General features: G+C 48.4%; 1 protein-coding gene across 1 annotated transcript in view; it reads left to right on the top strand.

The window, feature by feature from the left end:
• SMOC1 (SPARC related modular calcium binding 1) overlaps nucleotides 1-25,441 on the top strand; it is a 145,399-nt gene that overhangs the window by 24,454 nt on the left and 95,504 nt on the right. The window lies entirely within an intron of this gene.

The following is a 25,441-nucleotide window of genomic DNA, read 5'->3' on the forward strand; positions in this document are numbered from 1 at the left end:
GTCAGCGACGACTGAATGACTTTCACTCTCGCTTTCTCCTCTTCCTGCCTGTTTATACTCGTCTCTGCTGAAGTCCTTGATGTTGATGGGTTGGTTTGTTCGCTGTAATTTCTCTTTTTGCTCCACTACAGTGTGGGCTCCTTGAGGGCAGGAACCTCATTACTAACTACGTCAAAAGAACTCAGAAGACAAGAGATCTGTCTTCAGTCTCTATATTTCTAGGACCATATTGTGTCAGATGCTAAATAACAACCTCTTGATAATGGTACCAGCCAGCATTTCATCATAAGTGGGGGTGTTTCCTGCATCTCTGAGTCATAGTACATGTTTACTGTATATGCTGTGTAATTTAACATGTGAATATGATCTTATGATCTGAACAGGTGATAAACTCCATCCAACAGCAGAGATTAGCTTATGCCCTTCTCTATTTGTTGGAAACTTCTCTAAGCAAATACATGTCTCTGATGGACTTCATGTTGATTTTATAGACTGATACATTGAATTCTGACTTACAAAGTTCCCCCTGCAGCGTCTAGATGGTGTAAAGTTAGCCTGGGATGGGAGACAGCTTTCCGTTCAGAGTGTAACTGGATTGGGGTAGCCTGATTTCTGGCAAGGGTTTATGTAAAAGTTATTCATAATTGTGACTGTATCTTTCATGAATGTTCAGTTTCTTATTTTTGCAAAGAGCTATTTTCTATTGGAAAACAATCTTGGGTTTTAAGTTAGGCTGTGTAAAAGGCTCCCAGAAAATGTCAGGGCATTTTCCAAGAGCACCCTAGGGAGTAGGAACAGTTAAATACTTTAAAAAAAAAATCTGTGTTCTGATGGACCTTGGCCATTTAACTTGTTTTTCATTGATTCTTGGGCCAGAAAGAATTCCACCTGGGCATGAGTGCAGACGAGGGGAGTGAGAGACCAGAGGCTTATTGGTATAACACTCCCTAGGGAGGGAACCCATGTGATTATTAGTCAAGGTGATGCTTTGCTAATTATCAGAGAAATGCAAATCAAAACTACGATGAGGTCAGTCAGAATGGTCAACATTAAAAAGTCTATAAAAATAATGAATGCTGGAGAGGATATGGAGAAAAGGGAACCCTCCTGCACTGTTGGTGGGAATGTAAATTGGTGCAGCTGCGGTGGAAAACAATATGTACATGTGTGCGCTCAGTCACTCAGTTATGTCTGACTCTTTGAGACCCCATGGACTGTAGCCTCGCAGTCTCCTCTGTCTATGGGATTTCCTAGGTAAAAATACTTCAGTGGGTTGCCATTTCCTCCTCCAGGGATCTTCCCAACTCAGGGATTGAACCTGCATCTCCTGCATTGCCGAGCAGATTCTTTACTGTCTGAGCCACCAGGGAGGAAGCCTGCCCTGCACAGGGGGACACCTATTATCCCCACTGGTAAATGAGCAAGCTGAGGTTTGAGAAGAGTGCTCTCAGGCACCTAGGAAGAGACTGGACGTGAATCCCAAGTCTCTCTATCACAAAGTCCTTGTGTTTTCCAATGCACGATGCTGCCTTCACAGCCTGTGAGAGCAGGCTTTGGGTTACCAAGCACAGGTGGGTGGAAAGAAACAGTTGGGAAGAAACCTTCCTGTGAAGGTTTTTACTGTAGTTCAAGCATGTAGGGTGGAGTTTATGATGGCCAGGCAGGAGGCCTGAAGCTGGCAGAGTGACTCTGGCACCTTCTGCCCACAAGACAAGCTCTGTTTATTTCATGCCAGCTAATGTGGAGGGTGCCTTAAATGATTTATGTTCGAAGCTTTTTTTTTTTTTTTTTTTGTCGACCGAAGTACCCCTTTTGCAATAAGTCTTGGATACTCGGTTTTTAATAAACCAGGCTTAGTAGCTGCCTAAGGTCAAAAGAGACACATTGTGTTTATGCAGAGGAGGTGTCTAGTCGAGTGCGCCCCTGGTCAGAATCCCTCCTGAGGCTGATGGATTTTTCATGGCTTGAGTCTCACGAGTTAACCTTGGACATGCAAATTTTTAGGGTACGGTGTCCTCTGGCAGGCCATCAGGGAAAATGGTTAGGAAGCCTGAAACTGGGGGCTCCGGTGGAAGCGGGTCCGTTGTCTGTATTATCACCAGGGGTTTTCCAAGGACTGAGACTGTTATGAGCTATAGATTCAACTGACACGTTGAACGGTATCCAGGCTCCATGTTACCCTGGGCAGACCCTCAAGTCCTGGGAGCTGGGCAGCTGCAAAGGCCAGCAACAGGGAGTCGCCATGGAACTTGTTGCTGATGCTTATGCAGTGGCCTGTACGGAGCCACATACAATACAGCTATTGTCCTGCATTTCAGGGGTGCCAGCTAGTGGCCGGTGTTAAAATGTGTCCAGGATTTGGCAGAGAATCCTCTCTGCCTGCCACTGTATTAGATTCTGGGGGTTCGTCCAGACAGTGTCTGGGGCTGGGGGCTGGGGATAGAATAGATTGGGGCAGACACTGAGGCTGGGGCTAAGGGGGGCATCCCAGGATGGCTGTGTAGCCCAGGTCTATTTTCCTGAAGGGCCTTCATTTACACTTTTGTTAAATTTGGCTTTTAATTTACAAACAGTAAATGAAACACCTCCTGGTGTGCAGTTCTGTGACTTCTGGCAATTGCGCAGAGTTGTGTCCCCACCACCCTAAAGGTACAGAGCGGTGCCATCACCTCCCCGGCTCCGGCCAGATTCTCTCACGTTGCTCCTTTTATCGACGTGGCCTGGTTTAGGCTCTGACAACTGCTGCTCTGTTTTCTCTCCCTATAGTCCTGCCTATTCCAGAATATCCTATAAATGGGATGATGTGGTCTTTTGAGTCTGGCGTCTTCCATACATTATAGTGCTTTTGAGATTCATGCATGTTATTGCATGATCAATGGTTTGTCCTTGTTTATTGCTGAGTATATGTCACGGTTTGTTTATCCACTCATTACCTGAAGGATATTTGGGTTGTTTCCAGTTTGAGGCTGTTATGAATAAAGCTGCTAGAAACATTTGTTTACAGGTGTTTTGTGTAAACATGAGTTTTCACTTCTAGGGGTAGGATTGCTGGATCATAGGGTAAGTGTATGTCTAACTTTGTGAGAAACAAACTTCTTTCCAGACTAACTGTACCATTTTGTATTTCTGTCATTGATGTATGAGGTTTCCAGGTGCTCTCTGTCCCTGTCAGCACCTGGTATTGTCATGGTGTTTATCTGTTTTGAGCATTCTAATAGGTACGTGGCCTTTCACCATGGTTTTAACTTGCATTTCTATTTAAATGTTTTGGGTATTGCTTTCAAATGAGGTTATAATTTTCAGAATTTAAAGAGGTCAATAGCAGTTATAGTAAATTGTTTTTTGTATGGGAAAAAGTTTTCATTTGTCAAGTGTATATGTTTAAAAGGAAATACACTTTTGATAACCTTGTTTCAGTATGTCTTTATACGTTCAGTCTTCAGTTCGGTCAGCATAGCAGCAGAGTGAGCCTTCTGTGCCCAGGATCAGCTCCGTCACTGCCTAGCTTCCCATCTTACAGTGGCCTCCAAGGCCCCGTGGGATCCGCTATCTGCTGCCTCTCTGAGCTGCCCTTCTGGCCCAGCTGCTCTGGCCTCCTGGCTTCTCCCTGAGTACTCCAGGTACACTTCCTCTTCAGGGCCTTTGCACTTGCCATGCCCTCTGTGCAGAAGGGTCTCTTCCCGGAAAACTGCCGGGCTAGCTCATTCACTTCCATCTGCTCACATGTCACCTTCTCAGAGAATCTTCCCTGACCACCCTGTTGATAAGAACTGATATCCTTTGTCGGGCTTTGTTTTCCTCCCTAGCAACATTCATACCTGTTGGATTATACATTTACTTGCCTACTAGCTGTGTCCTTCCACTGGAGGCAAAGCTGCAATGAGGGCAGTGCCTAGAATGGGGCCTGAGATCCAGAATGTGCTGGCAGCAGGTGGAATGAATGAAGTCTCACGTCTCAGACTTAGTTCAACTGCGTTATCATAGGAAAGTGGCTGTCGGACTTTTAAAAAGCAAGATCATTCTTCCTCCAAAAATCTGGAAAGAACTTTGATCTGTAGGACAGATATCGCTGATACTCGATCAGTTTGAATTTGTCGGATTTTTATGTTGTTTTTGTTATCTTTCTGTAAAGTGTTGAGAAAGTCTGGATATACTTTGCAGTAGCAGAATACCTTTGAGTTAAACTGACCCGGAGTTAGAAGGGAGGATAGTAAAGTATATGTATTACAAAGTTGAGTTACTAGCGACATTTAACAGCTATTTGTTCTCCCACCCACTGCAACCCCCAGCCCCATCGTCAGGGAAGAAGTCTCCAGATTTATAATAGTGTCTCAACTGCCAATAGCTGGCTGTTACTATGATGTGTTAAGTTACACATTCATGGGTTCTTGGGCAATTGACCCAAACTCTTTGAAGAGAATACTTGCTGAGTATAGGTGCCTGTGCATTCCGCCTAGTGCATGTGTGCTGATGTGGCGACCTTGACTTGTTTTTAGAATTTCACATGAACAGACAGGTAAGCCTGAATTAAAACAGAAAACAGAGACCTACATTTTCTTGATCAGTGAATGACACATTTAAGAAACATTGAAGTATCGCACAGTGATGACCTGGGAAAAGCCCTGTTATGAGTGTTGTGCAAAAGCCTTGGGGGGAACATGAGACAGTGTGTGTGTTTGCAGTCTTCTGTGTGTTAACTGTTCGACTATAACATATCAGCTTGTTTAAAGGATAGTTTAACACAGTTAGATTCTTATGACTTATTCTCTTTCTTCATCCTCTTTTTTGAAACAACAAATGTTTTTTCTCTGGTTTATACATGAACAAAATCTACTGAGCAAAGTGCAGTAGGCCAGTGAATTTGATGTCTTTTCCAAAGGGCTCTTAGGGACGATTCTGAAGTCTGGGAACATAGTAGATGCTCAATTAATGAACATTAGATGTTGAATGAACACAACAGAAGTCAGAAGGGAAGGCAACCTCAGCTGCTGCTGCTGTTGCTGCTAAGTTGCTTCAGTTGTGTCCGACTCTGTGCGACCCCATAGACAGCAGCCCACCAGGCTCCTCTGTCCCTGGGATTCTCCAGGCCAGAATACTGGAGTGGGTTGCCATTTCCTTCTCCAGGCAACTTGCAGAGTCCTCTTTAAAAGACAAAACCTTGCCTCACCTCCCTTCCTGCTGCTGCTTCTTGGGGTCCACACACTTGGTTTGGAGCAGTGCTGACTTAGGGTTATTTTTGTAGAAGTGAGTAGAATGAATCATTTTTCTCATGGGACTGGCTTCCCATTGGGAGACCCTGTTACTGCCTCGTACAGCCATGTCAGGCCCATGGGAAGAGCTGGACTAAGCAATCCTATTCTGGCCTAGAGTGGGTGTTCAGAAACCCCCATGTGTTCCCACAGGCTGAAGAATGACGCCCAGGCCCCTGGTAGGCCCTCCCAGCCCCTTCCACCCAATGTGGACTTTGTCTCCCAGTCTTCCATGTCCCTTGTCCAGCTTGTATTCCAGCCAGCAGGGAAGTTCCACACACATACCCTGAATGTTTTGCCTTCTGTACTTTAAAAATTATAATGATTATTTCAATCACAGCATGTATTACTACTAATATTTACTGGGACCTGGAAGATGCCAGGCACATGCACTATCCTCACAGACCTGTGAGGGGCATATACAGAGGAAACTGGGATATTAAACTTAACCTAAACCCAAGGTCACTTGGCTTGTGAATGTGAAACTGGGGTTCAAGCCCTTATGGAGACTTCAGATCTCATGCTCCCAACCCACCATTGTCAATGCAGTCAGGATGGATGGGCCTAAGACCTGCAGGGACCCTGTTTTCACTCCCTCTCCTGACTTCAAGGAAATCAGTGGAAACCTGCCAGAGGTAGGTTTTTCAAAACCTGTGTTTTTATTTTACAATTATTCAGCATGAATTTGGAGGATTAGCCAATATAGAATTGGCATATTAATTATGTTAATATGTTAACATTAGCATCTGGACTCAGTTATTTATTGACAAATAACCCACACACACACACACACACACACACACACACACACACACACATACTCTCTCTCTCTCTCTTCTGCATTGGAGGTAAGCGGCACACATCATACCTTAAAGCCAGAGTGGGCGCCTGCCATGCCCACCATCTCCTGGGAGGTGTGGGTAGTCTTCCTCTCTCCCGAGTGGCTGCCAAGGCTGTGACTGGAATGGATTTAGTTTGAAGGATCTCATCAGAGTGAGGTCCAGAGCCCTTATATTTTGCCATGGGAAGCTCGTTCCGTGACTGGTTTCTTTAGGGCTTTGCTGTGATTGACTCTTTGTGAATGAATGAACCCTAATGTGCTGATCCTCGATACAATCAGTGCTCAGGCCAGCTCTGTCCTTGCTCACCTACCTGGCTGTAGATTTTACCGGTATGCAATTTAGGCAGGTGCAGACAAGAAGGAGGGGGCCTTCACCAGGAGCAGGCAGCCCCCGTGTTATTGATCAGCAGCTGTGGCCAGAACTGGGACTTGGAGCTGTAATTCAGATGCTCGTACATCACAGCCCATTTCTGCCATATTCAAACTATTGGCTCCACCCCAAATGCCATTACTCTGTCCTCCCAACCTTATCCAAACATGCGTCCAACACATTTGCTTCTGCTCTGTGCTGAACTCAGCCCCACCCAGGTGTAGATGCAATAGTGATAGCTCAACAGACATCACTGCTGCCGTCGGTCATGGAGCGGGTAGCTAGTTGGGGAGGGCATAAAATAATCACAGAAACAGAATACAGCTTCCACGTGGTGAGAGGTATGGGGGAAGAACTGCTTGGCCCCGGGAGCTTTGACTCTTTTTGGAGGATTGGAGGGGCAGGAGGGCTTGCCTGAAAATGTGCTGTTCCAGGTGAGGTCTGGACGGAAAGGAAGACTCACTCAGCGAGGAGTGGGAGATGGGGGTTGCTCCAGGCCAAGGGTTCAGCACAGGGAAAGGCTTGGTGGCTGGAGGTGGCTGTTGAAATTCCACCGGCCCTTTAAGCCAGTCACCAGTCACCTTGCAAATGGGGAACCCTGTTCTGTGCCTTTTTAGCACTGGGTTCCTTAGGGTGTTTGACACACCCTGGGCCCTCTGAGACAATTCCGAGGGGCTGAGGGCCCACACTTGGCTGCCAGGAATGGCCATGAGCTACCCCCTCTCAACCAACTTCATGCCTCAGGGCTAGCCAGGTGCCTCCTAAGCTCTGCCTCTGCCTGAGTCACAGCCTGGGAAGCCCAGGGACAGGGAGGGGAGTGAGCTGGACTCTGCAGCCCCCAGCTTCACAGCCTTCAGGCTTGATCACTCCATCGCGGGTGAGATCTTGCAGGCTGGGGGAGAGATGGAGAAGCAAGAACAGCCCTGCGCATCTCATGCGATGTTGCCTGGGCCTTCCTGGGCCATGAGGCTCACAGCGGCCCTGGTTTTCCATTTCCACTTACTGCAAAATTGAGAGTGATGAGTTCTTCACTGTTTTGGGCCAAGTTTCCCAGGAGAGCAGGAGGAGATATCAATTCATTGAACACACATTTATTGCACACCGCCGATGTGTCATGTTCTGAGCCTCTGGGCTCTGGTTCTTGGAGCCTGCAAGGTGAAATGGCTCCGTTCCCTGTCCTTTGGGGCTCCCAGCCAGGTGCCATTGCTAATTTCCCTCCCCCTCTCTGGACTCACCCAAGGTGGGTGAATGAAACCTCATATTTGTGCAGGGCTTTGTATCCTGGGGACGGAGACAGCTGACATAAACCCCAGGAGAATCTTATTAGTTTTCTCTTTCCAGCAGATGAGCATTCCCCAGGGCTGAGCTGGGGCCCTAGCTTGGGTGGTCCTGCTACATCGTCCAGCTGGAGAATGAACCGACGCTTCTCATTTTTTTTTTTTTTCCTTTTATAAAATGCTCAGTCAGTCTTGAAGCCTCTGGGACTTTGTGGTGGCAACCAGAAATATCAGGGTGGGCAGCAGGGTGAGGAAAGATGGGGGCCAAGGGAAGAAGGCCCCTTTTTTCCCCCTGGACCCCTGAAGGACCCCTGGTCAGTTTGGGTGGTGGTGGTCATGGGATGCCCCACTGGGCATACAGCTCCTCCGTGCCCCACTCTCTCCATCTCCAGACCCAATGCTCTTGCAAAATCAGGCAGTGCCCAGCGCAGAGCCACTGGGCTGGCTACTCCATAGCTCACTGAAGATCAGCTCAGATGTCATGATGCAGAGTGCCGGCTTCCAGGTGGGACTGCCTGGGCATTGGCTGTGCTGTCCTGGGCAAGTAATGCCCTTTCTTGTTGGTAAGATATAAGTGTAAATACCACAAGCTGTACAGATAGATTGAAGAACACGCTTAATGTCCTTCACAGGTGGCTGGCATCAAGTCAGCGAGCTTGAGAACCAGAGGCAGAGGCTTGTTTCACTCTTCCCATCTTGCTTCGGGCTGTCAAGGTTCTGTGCCTCTCTCTGTGTGCTCAAGTGTAGTATGTGCTCCTGCTGGAGATGCTGGAATGGGCCCTGGGGTTAGCTGAGCCCTTGCTGCTGCAGGAACGGGCTTTTGTGGGGGAAGTCACAGCTCAGGTTGACCGTCTGCTGTTGCCCTGGACCCTTGCTGTTGGATGTAATATGTTCTCTATATCCTCGATGCTCAAAGTGTGATCCTCCAGCCAGCATCCACGGTGTCGCCTAGAAGCTTATCAGAAATGCATCATCCCAGGCCCCTTCCAGACCCACTGACGTCATGTTTATTAGACCCCAGGTGAGGCATGTACCTTAAAGTTCAAGAAGCACTGCCCGACACTGTTTTAGCTCATGGGCATAGAGGCTTTACTCTGTTTTTGGTGTGTGAAGGAGAGGGTACCTCTGGAAAGAGGAGGGGAGCAGAATGAGCAGATGAGATAACTGAAAACCAGTAGAACTTGACCTGTGACTTTCTGCATCCCAGCAGTTGTCGTACGGAACCTCCCGCACCTGCTGACCCCTTCCTCCCCTAGGTGAGCTCCAGGGGCAGGGTCTCCGTGCTGTCTTTACACCCTCCCTGCCAGCTAACTGTCTGCCTCGCTGGAGGACTCATGTCTGAGTGAACACAGCAAATCTATTTCCATGGATATGTGAGTTTCCTCTTCTTGGTCCTGAAACCGAGGTGCAGATGGGGTGTGGTGGAAGTGTGCGGTGACTTGGTGTAGACTAGAAGGAGCGAGGCTTGCTGGCCCTCCTGTGATTAAGCTGGGCTTTCCTTCTCGGTCCCTGTGGCACCTCCCCCTATTCTGCCCCCTTTAGTGTGGGGTTGACCCGTACCTTGGCCCTGGATGCTCTGCTTTTCTCTTGATGGTCTCATCGTGTCCCACGACTTTAAATCTGTGCCCTGGCGACTCTAACGTTTGCATCTCTAGCCCTCGCTCCAACCTCCTATGCTAGCTGCCTAGGGGACATCTTCATTTAGGTCCTGTCTTACTTGTGTTCCCTGGTGCAGGCAGAGCCTGAGGTCAGGGTTTCTGGCTCAGGGTTTATGGAGAGCATGCTCTCTGGGCAAAGGGAATGAGAGAGACAGGGCAGGGCAGGGAAGAGGCTAGGCAAGGATGTGGCCCCACTTGCTTCTGTGTGGAATCTGAGAAAGTGAAACTCACAGAAACAGCAGAATGGTGGTGGGGTTGGGAGCAGGTGGGGGAAGTGGGGAGATACTGATCAAAGCGTACAAACTTCCAGTTATAAGAGGAATAAATTCTAGGGAACTAATGTACAGTTTGGTGACTATAGTTAATAATAATGTATTGCATAATTAGAAGTTGCTGAGAGAGTAGATCTTACGTGTTTCTCACCACACAAAAGAGGTAACTTTGTGTGGTGACAAATGTGTTAATTAGCCTGACTGTAGTAATCATTTTACAATATTTATTTTTCCAAAACATCATGTTGTATACCTTAAATATATACAGGCTTTGTCCATCTTACTTTAATAAAGCTGGGGAAAAAATAATATGCTGCCAGGAAATGTCTGTCCTGGGCCTGCTATACTGGATGGGCTTGGGGGAATAGGCATGTACCTGGTGTCCCTGGATAGAGCTTCATCAAGGCAGGTCTGTAGAGAAGGTGTGCAGTACTTTGAGCAATTAGGGGACGGATGCACTAGCCTGAGAGGGATTCTTCTACTGATGCCCAATAAGCATCTATGGCTTTGTTGTTCAGTTGCTGAGTCATGTCCCACTCTTTATGACCCCACGGCCTGAAACACGCCAGGCTTCCCTGTCCTTCACCATCTCCTGGAGTTTGCTCAAACTCAGGTCCATTGAGTCGGTGATGCCATCCAACCATCTCATCCTCTGTTGTCCCCTTCTCCTTCTGCCCTCAATCTTTCCCAGCATGAGGGTCTTTTCCAATGAGTCGGCTCTTCAAATCAGGTGGCCAAAGTAGTGGAGATTCAGCTTCAGCATCAGTCCTTCCGGTAAATATTCAGGGTTGATTTCCTTTGGGTTTGATCTCCTTGCAGTCCAAGGGACTCTCAAGAGTCTTCTCCAACACCATAGTTCTACCTTCCCTTGCAAGCTTTGCCCTCCTCAGACTGTTCCTATGTTAGTGGATGGCACCACCATTCACTCACTCATTTGCTCAAGCTAGAAATCTGGGACCACTCTTAATCCTGTTTTGTTTTTTCTTACCCGCCCATCTGTTCTGTCAGCAGCTCCTGTTGCATCTACATCCCAGCTGCAGTGACTTCTCAGTCTCTCCACTTATACTATCCTGCTCTAAACTGATACCCACCTCCCCGGCCCCCACCCCCAACTCTTGGCCCTGGAGAGCCTCATAACCTCGCTATTGATTCCTTTGCTTCTGATCTTTCTTCACATAGCAGCTGGGGTGAATATTTTTTAAGACTTTATATTTTAGGTTTTCAGCAAAATTGAAAAGAGGTTGTGGAGATTTCCCATATGTCCCCTGCCCTGACATGTGCACAGCCTCCCCCATTATCAGCATCCCCCACCAGAGTGGTACATTTATTACAATTGATGAACCGACCTTGATGTATCTGTATTATCCAAATATATAAGGGTTTATATAAGGGTTCACTCTTGGTGTACATTCTGTGGATTTGGACAAATGCTTAATGGCATGTACTTTGACTTTAGATTTACATTCATTATTATAATTTAATATGGAGTGGAGTATTTTCACTGCCCTGAAAATCCTCTGTCCTCTGCCTGTTCATCCCTGTCCTGCAACTCCTGGCAACCACGGATCTTTTTTCTGTCTCCATCATTTTGCCTTTTCCAGAATGTTTTGTAGTTGGAATCATGCAGTGTGTGGCATTTTCTGATTGCCCTCTTTTACTTAGTAACATGCATTTATGTTTTCTCCATGTCTTTTCATGATAGCTCATTTTTTTTTTTTTAAATGCTGAGCAATGTTCCAAGTTTTGGCAATGAGCAATACAGCTGCTATAAACATCCATGGGTAGGTTTTTGTGTGGATGTAAGTTTTCATCTCTTTTGGTTAAATACCAAGGAGCCTGATTACTGGATTGTATAGTAAGAATATGTCTGGTTTTGTAAGAGACCACCAGACCATCTTCAGAAGTGACTGGGCCATTCTGTGTTCTCACCAGCAGTTGACAAGCGTTCCCGTGGCTCCACATTGTCACCAACGTTGGATGTCCGTATTTCAGGTTTTGGCCATCCTTCTGGTGCGTAGTAGTATCTTGTTTCCATTCACACTTCCCTGATGGTGTGGAGTATCTTTTTGTGTGCTTATTTGCCTATCTGTATATCTTCTTTGGTGAGATGTCTGTTAAAGTTTCTGGTTCACTTGTTTTTTAAAATTTTTCATTTCCTATTGGAGTATAGCCAATTAACAATGTTGTGATAGTTTCAGAGGAACTGCAAGGGGACTCATCCATGCTTATACATGAACCCATTCTCCCTAGAAAGCCCCTCCTGTCCAGGCTGCCGCATAACAGTGAGCAGAGTTCCCTGTGCTATAGAGTAGGTCCTTGTTGATTATCCTTGTTGGTTAAATATAGCTGTGTGTACCTATTGATCCCCAATGTTTTTTTAAATAAGGGGTGAATCTTTAAAAATCTTGTATCAAATCGTATCATTTCCTTGTGTAGAATCTTTCAACGCCTTTCCATGGTACTTAGGATGAAATCCAAACTCCTCAGCCCTGTGTCGAGTCCTACCTAATCTGACCTTTGTCCCCTCTCCCTTCCCCATCATCTCCTGCCTCCTGCCTCAGGTAGGGTATGGTAAAGTAGGTCTTTGTGCTTCTTTTCTCCTCAGCTAGGCTGGGAGGCTCCTGAGGGAGGAGCCATGATCGTCCCTGGATTTTGTGTGGGCAGCACACTTTTGACATTTGAGTCTGTGCTCAAACGTCATCCACCCTCCAGTCTTTCTTCAGCCTCATGATCCAATCACTTGCTGTGCCATCAACTGTTCCATTTTCTTCCGAGCACAGATTCCTGTCTGAAACGACTTGTCCATTTATTTGTGCACGTGTCTGTCTCAGCCCCCTAAGGTATAAAGCCCACGAGAGCAGGGGCTTGGTGTATTTTACCCACCACTGTACCTCCCACACCAGCAACAGTGCTGGGCACAGACCAGGTTCACGGACGTGTTGACTGAATGACTGATCACCAGGAGAAGTAAATAAAGAGATGCGAGGGCTGCAGCTCTCTGGAATCTTCAGGGGCCCATTTAGCACCAGGCAGCTCTATCCAGAAAGTTCATTGTAGGTTAGAAGTTGTCCTTTTCCCAACAACTTCTGCTTTTTCTTATCAACATAAGCAGAGCAGGAAACAAACCCCAGTTTCCTGCTTATACCTCAGACCACCAGGAAAGACAGATGATCTGGAAAAATCTGAGAACGCACAGAAGGGGTGTTCTGGCTCTTCCCAAGTGAAGACACACCTCCCTGGGGATGGCTCAGCTCCCTCCAAGGGGCTTGTCTTAGGAACCTTCTGGTACCGAGGCCTACAGAGCTGGTTAACATCACAGTCTTTTCGAATTATTTTCCCATCTCCTGACTTGGTATTACCCAAACCCTGACAAAGACTGGAAGTTGCATGTTTAGAGAACAAACACAAGTGAGCTAAATTCTCCAAATAACAACTTTGTTTGAAGGGCAAGAAACAGGACTTTTCTGATGGCGGAGTCTTAGGCCGTAAGGAAGATAAGCCAGCCAAGCCTCTGAATGGTGAAGTTCTCCTCTGAGGAGAAGTTCTTGGAGGAGAAGGCTCAGAACTAGGACCAATCACTCCCCTGAAGACTAGGTTGGACTTCAGTGTTTGATTTTGTGCCAGGGGGCCAAGGAGGCCTGAACCATCCTCCCTGCTCCCAGCTCTGGGTCAGGCCATGGTGCAGGAAAGGTCCTGATTTCTCTGGGAGCATGGGGAAGAGGAAGTGGAAAAAGATAGGGTTCTGGGGGCCAGGCCGTGGATACAGGGGAGATATGGAGCCCTTCTCTTGCTGTATCTCCCACTCATCACTTCTAGTCCCAGAGGCTCTGCTGAGGACAAATGGCTTTTTCTTTTGAGGCAGCTGAGCCCTGCTCTGTCTCACAACCAGCACCTCTGACCCAGCCTGTCACTTTGCTTCCAAACCTGCGGTCTTTACAAATTCTGCTCCTCCATGGGGCATAGTTGGGGACCATGTTTGCCTTGCTCACTATTGTAGCTCATTGAGCAGAATAGTGCATAGGCATCAGATAAGCATGCTTGGATGTTGAATGGTAGAAATGCTTTGGAGGAAGAAGACCTCATTGAAAAATGTGTTCTAGCCCTTCTTTCCCTGGTGACTTTGAAGAAGTTGCTTGACCTCTCTGTGTGCATGCTCAGTTGTGTCTGACTCTTTGTGACCTCATGGACTGTAGCCCACCAGGCTCCTCTGTCTGTGGGGTTTTCGAGGCACGAATACTGGAGTGGGTTGCCATTTCCTTCTTCAGGGGATCTTCCCAACCCAGGGATCAAACCCACATCTCCTGTGTCTCCTGCATTGGCAAGCAGATTCTTTACCACTGAGCCACCTGGGAAGCCCCTTTGACCTCTCTGAACCTCAGTTAATCTCTGCCAGGTTGCTATGAGAGCCTGAGTGTGGTTATGATGGTGACATGAACAGTGACCAGCGTTTACTGAGAACTGCCTGGTGCCAGGCGTAATGCTATATTCTTTACATGTCTTTGCTGGCACTTCACTTGATGTCCAGTACCCTGACGTGGTGGTTCCGTGATCATGCTCATTTTGCAGATGTGGAAACTGAGGCAAAGATAAGTTAAACTCCCTGCCCAAGGCCATAGACCAGAGCTCTATTTCTCATGACCAATTGAGATAATATGGGCAGGACGCACTGTCAAGTACTGGCTGACTTCCAAATGCTTCGGTATTATACTTCCAAGGAGGGTCCAGGCCTTGGGTTTGGTCTTGGAGGTCACTGACATCTGAGCCTTTGCCGTGCATGTGCTGGGCCTGACAAATACCAGACGGGAAGGGCCCTGCGATTATGTGAGAATGTGAGGGGGCCAGCAGGATAAGGAGCTGGACTCAGTAACGTGGTCACAGGAAAGCTCTTCCTCATGCCAGCGAGGCTCAGAGGGGGTGCAGGACTGTTTGGGGTGAGGCCGCTCCTCCAGCCATTGCTCTGCTTTTCTGGGCGGAGGCTGGAAGGGCTTGGTCCTCTTGTCTTGCTCACAGCTGAACCAAGCACTCTGCAAAACTGCTCAGCTGGGGTGCCAAGCCCCCTGGGCCAGGGTTGCCTTCTGTCCTACAACACGAGGTTAAGAGAGAGCCCTTGACAAAACAAGAAGGGTCAGTGTGGGGAAGAGAGGGTAAACGGGGAGCGGGCAACGAGGTTGTGGACGGCTGCTGGCCTTCGTGCAGTGGCGTTCCTGCTGAGGAGAAGGGATGCCTTGAGTAAGTTCAGGAGGCTTCAGACCTGAGACCCGGATGGGAGAAGAGACTGGCCCAGGGCCAGCCCTGGAGGAGCATGTGTGTGCGTGAGTGTGTGTGTGTGAACGTCTGCGTCTGGCACCCAGCTTGGGAGGCAGGAGGTTGGGCTGATGGTGGATCAGCCTCCTCCTCCGGGAAGCAGGCCGGCTTCCTCGGCGCCTTCGTGCCTGGGGACAGCTCTGACTTTTTTTTGAGATTTTCCTTGTCTGTATCAGAGATGATTTTTCTTGGCCAACTGCAGCTTTTTCAGAAAGCAAGACTGCAGTCTCCTCCTGGCCCTGGTGAGTGTGATCCCGTTTGTTTATGCAGGCTCTGTGTGCTTGAGGCCAGAGTCAGAGCCAGCCAGGGTCAGAGTCCGGCCCAGCCCGTGCAGCTTTGTAGCTGGATTTATAGACTCCAGTGCAGCTCTAGCTCTGGGTCCTCCTAGTCCTTGGTGTATGTACTTGGGCGGGGTCTTGGGTTTCCTGTGAGCCCTACTTTGGTGCTTTCTGGTGGCCCCTTTTCTCCTTCCTGGGACCTTTCCTTCAGAGGGCAAGGGAAATAAGAACCTGCCTTATATAACTACTTGGTAGGAAAATCTAGATTAATTCATTTTGCCCAGTTAATACGTCCATCTGGGTAGGGTTACTAATATTACATTACATTTCTTCAGAGCCCAAATAGTTAAACCACGTATGTATATGCTTCCTAGGCTTGCGTTTATTCTTATTTTCCACCTTTATCATAAATTCTCCAAGAGTGAGTCAGGAAGCAGAGCTCTTGAACCCCCAAGTGGTAGATGGTGTGAGTGCCAGGATGTTTGACAAGGACAGAAGTGTTTCTGGACAGGGAACCGCCCTCTGCAAGTCTCTTTGCCCTGAAGTGGCAGCTCTCTGGAGTGTCTGGATCTCTTGGTAAGACCTCTTCGAGAAATAGGAGCCTCTTCAGGAGAGACAGGCTCCTGAAGGTCATAGGAAGGGACCATTTTGGGACCAGCGTCTGCCATATTTGAGGTCCCTGGAACCTCTGACCCTTAGCAGAGGAAGAAGAAGAAACTGGCTGGAGCTACCCTGCTCACCTGTCCTATGTTGGTTTGAGAGCAGTGAGTGGCCCCAATAAGCATAGCCACCATTTGTTGGGTGTCTACAGTGTGCCAGGCGTGGGCTGAGCACACTATGTGTCATTTCTCTGCTCCTCATGACAGATCCATGAAGTGGGCATTATTCTTATTTTACAGATGAAGCAGCTGAGGCTCAGAGAGGTTAAATGACTGTCCCAGGGTCACACAGCAAGTAAGTGCTAGACTCGGGTTTTGAAGTTCTGCTCTGCCTTGCTTCTAAAGTTTATGTTCTTAAATGTGCTGCACACGCCACAGCAACGCCTGGGAAACTGAGTGCCTCCTGGGACATTGGGGTGAGTGCTCCAGAGAATGTTAAAGAAGGTTCTGGAAGCCATTTGGGAGCTAAGTCTGGAGCATAGGGTACTGAATCTTGAAGGCTTCTTTTCGGAATGTGAACTCCCAGAGAAGGAGGGGAGAGAGACATGATCTCCAGGGGAAAGTACAAGCCAATGAAGAGCTTCTTGGGTCTGGATTAAACACAGGTGGGACTTCTCAGTAGTACTAACTGAGAGTTTGGCTAGACGCCATGGGGCTTCTCAGTGTGGACACAGAAGGGGGATGGCCCAGGGGCGTCAGGTGGGTGAAGGAGAGAAACTTTCTTACAAGAATACCTCTTTGTGGTGTCTGGACCCAGCTGGGCACTGTCCCCTTTCTGGAGGTTTGACCAGGGTCTGGTGCAGAACTCAATAAGGGCCCGTGTCGGGGTTGGGTGGGGGGCATCCAGAGGACACCACAGCCCCCTAGAGGAGCCTGACCCCCAAGCCCACCTCGGAGGTGACTGGGCTGCGGCATCCACGCGCTTCTGCTGCCCATGCGTCTGGATGGTCCTCGCTCTGTCCCATCCTTTGCCTCCTACCGCCTCCCGTCCCTGGAGACTGACACCCCTGACGGGCCCTTCCCACCTCTGCACATCTCCAGTGGGTCCCATGAGGCCCACCTCACTCAAGAAGTGCGTGTGGTACTGGCCTTATGCCAGAGACTTTTCTGAGGGTAAATGGATGTGTGCCTGGGACAGGGGTCAGGGGATACCAAGTCCTCTTTTGCAAGGCATTAATGCCTAAACGATAGCTCAGTTGGTAAAGAATCTGCCTGCAATGCAGGAGACCTGGGTTCAATTCCTGGGTTGGGAAGATGCCCTGGAGAAGGAAATGGCAACCCACTCCAGTATTCTTGCCTGGAGAATCCCATGGACAGAGGAGTCTGGCAGGATACAGTCCATGGGGTCACAAGAGTTGGACACGCTTAGTGACTAAACCACTACCACCACCAATGCCTGAACCAAACTGTGGCTTCTGGGAGGGTGTCTTTTTCCCTTTGGCGGCTGACAGGGTACAGAGCCACACCACCCAGCCACTTCTGAACACTCCTGGGTGGGAGCCAGCAGCTGGGCCCCTGGGCTGGAGTTCGGAGGGCCTGAGGTCTGAGGAGGGTCCCCCAGGACACTGTAGACTGAGTCAGGGGTTGCAGTTGCTAGGCTCCAGGGCTGGGCTTCTGGAAGTTTCGTTCTGGCACCAGAGGAGCCTGGCGAGAGGGCACGCGTGAAGCTTGCTCCTGACGAGGGCACGCGTCCCCCAGCACCTGAAGCAGCGCTTGGCCTGGAGCGGGGAAGGCAGCAGGTGACCCAGTTACATCACATTTACTGAAGTGGGCTGGACGCAGAAGATGGTGACGGCCGTTTCCAGAATCTTCCCCTAAACCATCTCCTGAGCTGATTCTTTCTTCCCATCCCCACTGCCACTGGGTAGCCCAGATCCCTGTCAACACCTCGGGTCTGGATTTCTGCCACTGCCTCTTAGCTGTCCATCTTGCACTTATTCTCTCTCCCCTTCCGTCTCTTCTACCCACGGTGGCCAGAATAACTAGCTGAAAATGCCAGTTTTATGAAGTGACTTTCCTGCCCAAGCCTCCCAGGGTTGCCTCTGGCCTGAAGGACTGAGAGACCCGCCTGGTGCTGACATAGACATTCTGCTGCAGGCAGTTGGGTCTTGCCTTTGTCCCTTGCACATGTGCGGTCATTTTGCCAAAAGCTCTCTCCTTTCCTCCTCTCAGCCATGAGCAGAAATCGCATCTGCCCTTCAAAGAGGTGCCCATGTCCTCTGCCTGCTGTGTGGTCCCCTCCATTGCTCCAGCTCATCCTTCTGGACACCCTGTAGCTCACTTGCCTTCACTGCTCATGACAGTGAGGGATGAGGCAGGCAAGGTATGGTGCCTTCCTGCTTGTCCATCTCTTCTCTGCAACCAGAGCATTGGCTTCTGGAAGGAAGGAGCCAGATCAGGTTCTTTTGTAGCCTGGGGGTTGGCCCTGGGTCAGGCCTCTAACAGGGGCTTCCCGGGTGGCACTAGTGGTAAAGAACCTGCCTGGCAATGCAGGAGACATAAGAGACACAGGTTCGATCCCTGGGTTGGAAAGATCCCCTGGAGGAGGGCCTGGCAACACACTCCAATATTCTTGCCTGGAGAATCCCATGGACAGAGGAGCCTGGCGGGATACAGTTCACGGAGTCGCAGAGTCAGACACAACTGAGCAAGCGGCTGAGCACACATACGCACAGGTCTCTAAGGGGATACTCAGGAAATAGTTGTTGGATGAATCAACAGGAAATCAGCTTAATCAATAGGAAGTCAGTTGCAGTGTAAGGTATTTCTTTATTTTTTTAATTATAAATTTTATTTATTTATGGTTGTGCTAGGTCTTTGTTGCTATGTGGGCCTTTCCCTAGTTGCCGAGAGTGGGGGCTGCTCTCTCTTTGTGGTGCACAGGCTTCTCGTTGTGGTGGCTTCTCTTGTTGTGGAGTATGGGCTCTAGACACAGACGCAGTGGGTATGGGGCCTGGGTTTAGTTGTCCCATGGTGTGTGGGATGCTAGCTCCCTGACCAGGGATCGAACCCATGTCCATGTACTGGTAGGCAGATTCTTAACCTCTGGACCACAAGGAAAGTCCCAGTGTGAGGGATTTCAGTTCAGTTCAGTCAGTTCAGTCGCTCAGTCATGTCTGACTCTTTGCGACCCCATGAATCAGAGCACGCTAGGCCTCCCTGTCCATTACCATCTCCCGGAGTTCACTCAGACTCACGTCCATCGAGTCAGTGATGTCATCCAGCCATCTCATCCTCGGTCGTCCCCTTCTCCTCCTGCCCCAATCCCTCCCAGCATCATAGTCTTTTCAAATGAGTCAACTCTTCACATGAGGTGGCCAAAGTACTGGAGTTTCAGCTTTAGCATCAGTCCTTCCAAAGAAATCCCAGGGCTGATCTTCAGAATGGACTGGTTGGATCTCCTTGCAGCCCAAGGGACCCTCAAGAGTCTTCTCCAACACCACAGTTCAAAAGCATCAATTCTGTGGCGCTCAGGCTTCTTCACAGTCCAACTCTCACATCCATACATGGCTATTGGAAAAACCATAGCCTTGACTAGACAGACCTTAGTTGGCAAAGTAATGTCTCTGGTTTTGAATATGCTATCTAGGTTGGTCATAACTTTCCTTCCAAGGAGGAAGTGTCTTTTAATTTCATGGCTGCAATCACCATCTGCAGTGATTTTGGAGCCCCCGAAAATAAAGTCTGACACTGTTTCCACTGTTTCCCCATCTATTTCCCATGAAGTGATGGGACCGGATGCCATGATCTTTGTTTTCTGAATGTTGAGCTTTAAGCCAACTTTTTCACTCTCCTTTTTCACTTTCATCAAGAGGCTTTTTAGCTCCTCTTCACTTTCTGCCATAAGGGTGGTGTCATCTGCATATCTGAGGTGATTGATATTTCTCCCAGCAATCTTGATTCCAGCTTGTGTTTCTTCCAGTCCAGTGTTTCTCATGACATACTCTGCATATAAGTTAAATAAGCAGGGTGCCTTAAGGATGAATTTCTAGAGAGCAGTTAGATGTTTCAAAAGGATGCCTGGGAAGGCTGTAGCAGTACTAGTTCTTATAACATCTATGAAAAATTAGAGAAGATTCTCCTGAGAATTGTTGTCAGGGTTGTGGAGGCAGTGTTGGCAGCAGAAAAAGAGGAGGAAGGTAAAAAAAAAAAATTTCATGTCTGGTTGTGACTTCCGTTTACAGAGGCTCTCTGCCTCTCCATTTCTGATTCTCGTCATTGGTTCAGGGCTTTCTTGGCCTTTTTATCCTGTCACCCAGCCTTGGCCTGGCCGTAAGTGAATCAGATTCAAGGGGTGGGAAGAGCAGGGAAGTAGGAGGCAGGCTGTGGGGAGGGCGGGGTGGGGTATGCCAAACCTTGCCAGGGCTAAAGCTTTGGAGCCATCCTCTTGTTTTGGGCATCCCCAACCAAGCAGTGGCTTATGCCATCCTGTCTCCTGAGACCAGAGCGGTTCATCAACCAGCAACCAGGTGTGCAGTTGTTGGAAGGTGCCAGTGTCTGTCCCCACCTTCCCCCAACTCGACTTGGCCACCAGGGAAGTGGGAGGGGGCTTTGGCTTTCCAGAGATGTGTGGGACCATGGGTTTAGCTCCTCCACAGTCAGAGTTTCTCAAAGGACCCATCTGAGGGGCAGGTGGGACACTGGTGTTTTAGGCAACATTGTATTTTGCCTGTTGCATGTTGTATTGTGCAGTAGAATGCATGCCTGCCTGGCTAGAATAGGCCACGCCCAGGGGTAACCTTCTGCTATTTGGGGTGCTTTCTGGAGTGTCTTTCAGACTGCTGCCTGCTGTCCCCTATTTACTCCCATCTTCCCAGGGGTGGGGTGGGTGGCCCTGAGGGAAGGAAGCAGGGAATGTGAAACACAAAGGAGTCAGGAGGAAGGGGGCAGTGGGAGCCAGAGGGGCCTTCTGGTACCCATTCGGGCTACAGATGTAGCACTGTTCACATGGGTGCAGACCTCTTTCCCTGCTCACCACGGCCAGATGAGCTGCATTCAGTGGGTCTCTGCTCCACTGTTCACTCAAGGGCGGTTTTGTAGGTCTGGGGACTGATCCTTCTGCTTTGGGAATCTTGAGCCTGAAGAAGAGCGATGCTGGCTGTCACAGCCATGTCAATGGTCTCCTGGTGATCACAGGAGATGGGATGGGAGGGATGTAGAGAAGGGCAAAGATGCTCTGTCAGGCAGGGCTGAAAGATCTGGGGAGATGGGGATACTGGTTCTCCTTTTGTCACCCCAGGAGGAGTTCTGAGCAATTCTGAGATGAGCTATACGAGACAAGACCCACCTAGGGCAGCCGCTCTGAGACTTCTTGAACACATGGTACTCTTACATGAAATCAAACCATATTTTAGTGTGTGCAGGGGGACGCACCTATTATGCGCAAAGCAAAAATTTTAAAGTGATATGCTTCTCTGACATTCAATTTGCAACAAAACTGTACTCTTTGCTCAAGCAAAAAAGGGCACAGTTTTGTTGCAACCCGAATGTTTTTGTTTTTATTTTAATCTTTTACCTCAAGCCAGTGACCCTTATTGGAAAGAATGAGGTCTAAAACAGTGTTTAGAGGAGTAATATTTACTTTTTGTGGAAGTCAGATGGCAATTGTGGGTTTGTAGTAACATTATTCTCCCATTGAAAAAAACTCATTGTTGCCCTCTCCATAAAGACATTTTGATTACAGTTAGTAACAGTTGTACTATTCTTTAATTTGTAACTTTTTAGAACTTAAATATTTTCCACTTCCTTTTGCCATGGTTCTGGATGATACGGCTGAAAATCACTGTACTATGAAATTAGAAAGAAATGCACTCACACAAATGGAAAATACAGAGATAATGGGCAATTTCACAAATATCCAAGTTTAACTTTGCCAACCAATCCCCAAAGATTTTCAGTGAGAACATGTGGAACTCAGAATGTAGTTTGAACAACTTGATTTAGTTAATAATAGAAGTATTAATATAGTAATAGCTTAGATTTATCAAGAACTTTTAAGGTAACAACCTAACCTTTCATCCTCATATCAACATTTGATGGTAGAACTGCTCCATTTCTCCATAGATGAGGAAACCGAGACTCATAGAGTGTCTTGACCAAGGTCTGAAGTTCAGGGACTGGATCCCAGGTCTGTCCACTCAAAGCCTGTGCTTTTAACACCTGCGTTTTCTGCAGAGTACAGAGCACTTTCCAAATAGCATTTTCTTTGCTGTGTCTTGTGAAAGGCTCAGACCTGGTTCCTATTACAAATGCAGTTGGAGAATTGAGTGAGTTTGTCATCCATCTTCCCCCCCAACTCATAAATAAGGACAGTCCCCTTTCCCCACATCAGAAATAGAATGGCATTGACTCTGAACTTTAACCCCTCTTATTTTCACCTGTGTCAGAGAGCAGTTGCTCGAGACATAGAGAGCACCCGTAATCCAGGGTGCAGGTAGCTGGGGAGATGGTGTTGAGCTGGGCTGCAGGGGTGGGGAGTGCGGGGCCCGGGGGTGAGTGCTGCTGGGCCAGGTGCTGAGGCCTGTTAAGGACCCAGAGTCTTTGTTTAATGGTACTCTTCCTTGCTGCCCTCCTGTCCTGTCCTTTTGTAAGGGGGTGGGTGGGAGGCAGTGAGAGTGTGGGGAGAGAATATTAGAAGGTGACATTTTCTTGACTCAGTAGTTAGGTGCGAGGACATATCCATGTCAGATAGCATTTTTTCCAGATTGCTGAGCATTTTGTAGACCAAGGCTAGATCAGGTAACACTTGTGGGTAAAATGGTTCTCTGATCCTTGCTAGCTGTGATAATATGGAGTCATAGCTCTAGCTTTGGATTCTGACTGTGTGACCTTGGGCAGTTGCTTAACTTCTCTGAGCCTCAGTTTTCTCATATACAAAGTGGGACACAGCGTATTACCTCTTAGATTGTCAGGGTCACTGAAAATAATTTATGCAAGATGGCTGCTTTGTGTCTTGCACATGGAAGCCCTACAATAAGTGAGAACCCCTTGCCTCTTTCTCCCAAATATATTTCTATTATGACCCTTTCCCCTCCAACTTTCTTTCAGATTGCTTTTAAATTTTAGCTGTGCAATTAGGCACTTTATAGCCTAGGTTAGATAAATATAGTCTTCTTGGAACTTCTGCACTAAAATATAGTGTTTCAAGGCTGTTTTCTGGTGGACCCCAACAGATTTAGATCTGGTGTGGAGAATCTATTTAAAGCAAAGATGCTTCTACTTTAAGCATCTTCAAAATGCTTTAAAATACATCAGGACTTGGGAGGACACACTCTGTTGAGGTAAAAAGGGGCAGTTGGAAGCTGTCTTTTTCTCCTTTCCCTAGGAGGACGTTTCCTGCACAAGGTCAAGTTCTCGAGCATGTTACCCTTGCTGTGCTTAGTCGCTCAGTCATGTCTGACTCTTTGTGACACCTTGGACTATAGCCTGCCAGGCTCCTCTGTCCACGGGGATTCTTCAGGCAAGAACACTGGAGTGGGTTGCTGTGCCCTTCTCCAGGGGATCTCCCCAAACCAGGGACTGAACCCAGGTCTCCTGCATTGCAGGCAGATTCTTTACTGTCTGGGCCACCAGGGAAGCCCATGTTACCCATAGCCCTATCTTTTTGGAGATCAAACTGGGAGGCAGTCTCTCCTGGATCTTGGCACAGTCTGAGCCTGAGCAACAACAGGGTTTGGTCTGGGGGCCTCATGAATCCCTTTAACAGCAGGTTTTCAGGTTCTCTTTAGGGTGGATCTGCTTTTCTTGATCAGCTCATGAAATGGCATTGGCTTCTGGGGGCACCAGCCGTTATGCTTTAGACCAAGAACCTTCCCCAGGGAGTTTGTTACATGTGGATGGCTTGTCCTGCTTTGACTTATCCCTGCTGTGAATTCCATGCCTGGATCCTGACTCTGTAGAGCTTGGAGGGACCGAGGACCTAGAAGGACATTATCTGTGTGCGAAATATGAACGGGAGGATTGCAGAGACTCAGCACAGCCCTCGAGGGCAGGAACCATGTCTCTGTGTCCCTCACTGCACCCACTGCCCAGCACCATGCCTGGTCCATAGAAAGGTTAGTAAATGTTTATCCCATGAATGAATGTGGGAGTTTGTGAAGCCGGGACACAAAACTAATTTGCAAGTTTTGATTCATTTCGCAAGGAAGGAAATGCAGGGACAATTTTGTTCTAAAGGCATCCTGCAGGAATGGGAGGACAGATGACCCTCTGTTTCCCACCCATGTGTGCGTGTGTGCTAAGTCGCTCAGTTGTGTCCGACTCTGTGCAACCCTATGAACTGTAGCCCGCCAGGCTCCTCTGTCCATGAGATTCTCCAGGCAAGAATCCTGGAGTGAGTTGCCATACCTTTCTCCAGGGGATCTTTCCGACCAAGGGATCGAACCCACATCTCTTGTGGCTCCTGTGTTGCAGGAGGATTTTTTTCTTTTCTTACTAAGCCACTGGGGAAGCCCATTTACCTCCCATACCTGAAGTCAAGGCCTCATTTTCAGGCATGGACTTACACTTCTCCTCCATCCTCTTCCCGCCCCCACCCCCACCCCACCCCGCCCCATAAGACAGCGTACTCAGCACCCACCATCACCTTGCAGTGTGATGGCTGATGCAGGCCACATGTGCGCCCTTTGGAAGGCTGCTGAATGCACTGGCAAACCCTGTCATGCACAGTTTTGGACTGGAAGATGAGAGTCAGAGTTCCTTCCGTCGGGAGGGTTGAGACTGCCTCACCTGGCCACCTGAACTGGAGCAGGAGATGACGTGGTGACCAGGCTGTTGCCTGCGTGGAGGGACCATCCGGGCCCAGCATGACAACCCATGGAAAGGAGGCCAAGTCTTTCTGTGTCTTCTTTACAAGAGCTGTGTGTGTGATGCAGAACAGGACACCTGATCAGGCCCCAGGAGATAAAAAGCCCAGAGGAAGGCACCCTCCCCTCCCACTTCCAGGGAGGCAAGCTTCTCCCAGTCTCTGACCTCAGTTTTGGTGGCAACTTTGCTGAAAGAGGCAGGCCTGGGTCAACACAGTTTTGTCTGTTCTTTACTTTCAAACTCCCTTGAAACAAGCTTATTGTAGGAACCTTGGGAAACAAAGAAGAGTCTAAAGGAAAAGAGCTGACTCATTGGAAAAGACCCTGTTTCTGGGAAAGATTGAAGTTAGAAGGAGAAGAGGGAGACAGAAGATGAGGTAGTTGGATGACATCACCAAGTTAACGGACATGAACGTGGGCAAAGTCGGGACCAGGAAGGCCTTGGCGTCCATGGGGTCGCCAAGAGTTGGCAACAGAACAACAACATAAAGGAAAACACCAAACAAACCCATCTATATTCCTACCATTTGGAGAGAGCCAGTGTTAACATGTTGGTGTATTTCCTTCTATTTTTGGTCCCCTCTCTCTCTCTCTCCCTCTCTAGAGTGGAAAGAAGATATCCTTAAGTAAACATGTGTACATATATGTGTGTGTGTGTGTGTGTATGCATGTATATATGTATGTCTAAACACACACATTTGTCTCTCTTTCAGTTCAGTTCAGTCGCTC

Source organism: Budorcas taxicolor, chromosome 10 (assembly GCF_023091745.1).
Source record: "Budorcas taxicolor isolate Tak-1 chromosome 10, Takin1.1, whole genome shotgun sequence".
In the NCBI taxonomy this organism is placed as follows: domain Eukaryota; kingdom Metazoa; phylum Chordata; class Mammalia; order Artiodactyla; family Bovidae; genus Budorcas; species Budorcas taxicolor.